An 819-nucleotide genomic window follows, 5' to 3' on the forward strand; every position below is an offset into this window, starting at 1 on the left:
TAAAACTAGCATATTTGATATCTTTGGAAGTTTTCAGATAAAATAAAGTAAAAATGAAGTTCTTTGGGTTTGAACAATGCAATCAGTTTGTAATGGACCCCTATGGTTAGCAGAATAAGAGCTGCTCCGTTAGCATGAATGACATTAGTCACGGCATCATAACAGAAAAAGTCAAAAAAGTCAAAAGCAAAACCTCAAAATAACTCCTCTGGCATTTTATTGTTAAGCCAGACTTGTATTCTGGTCATTAAGTGACAGACTGAAATTGTAGTTGTGCATGTCAGTGTAACCCGCCATTGACAAAGCTACACCTGCAGGCTACTGCTCTGAATTGTCGTCTCATCCTCCACCATAACAAAGCATTGGATTGATGTAGAAATGTTATACTCTGGAGTCTGTAAGCCTCCTTTGGTCATTCAGACTGCACGCACTGAAACCAACATGGCGAAATCCTGGTAGTGTTTAATAAACAGAGCAATTATTGGATTTAAAAATGGATATAAAACATACTTTTTAATATTCATGTTTGTTGTGTGGGTGTGGTAATCTCTATAACCTGTCTGTCAGTTTGATGTTAGTTAGTGGCCATGAATGAAAGTAGTTGTTGCAAAGTCTTACGTCAATGACTGTGATTTTCTTAGTTTTCACAGTGAGTACATCCGAGGGAAAAGAAATGTATTGTGTTGCAATACAAGCCAGCGGGAGACCTTTGTGTTTCATGTGATTACTTCTGAAAGAGGGTTGAACAAGATCACTGCTGCATTTTGCCAGTTTATCAAATGGTGCAGTTACTTTTCATTTTGAGTGTATTACTCTTAC

The sequence above is a fragment of the Thunnus maccoyii genome, chromosome 11 (assembly GCF_910596095.1).
Source record: "Thunnus maccoyii chromosome 11, fThuMac1.1, whole genome shotgun sequence".
Lineage (NCBI taxonomy): Eukaryota > Metazoa > Chordata > Actinopteri > Scombriformes > Scombridae > Thunnus > Thunnus maccoyii.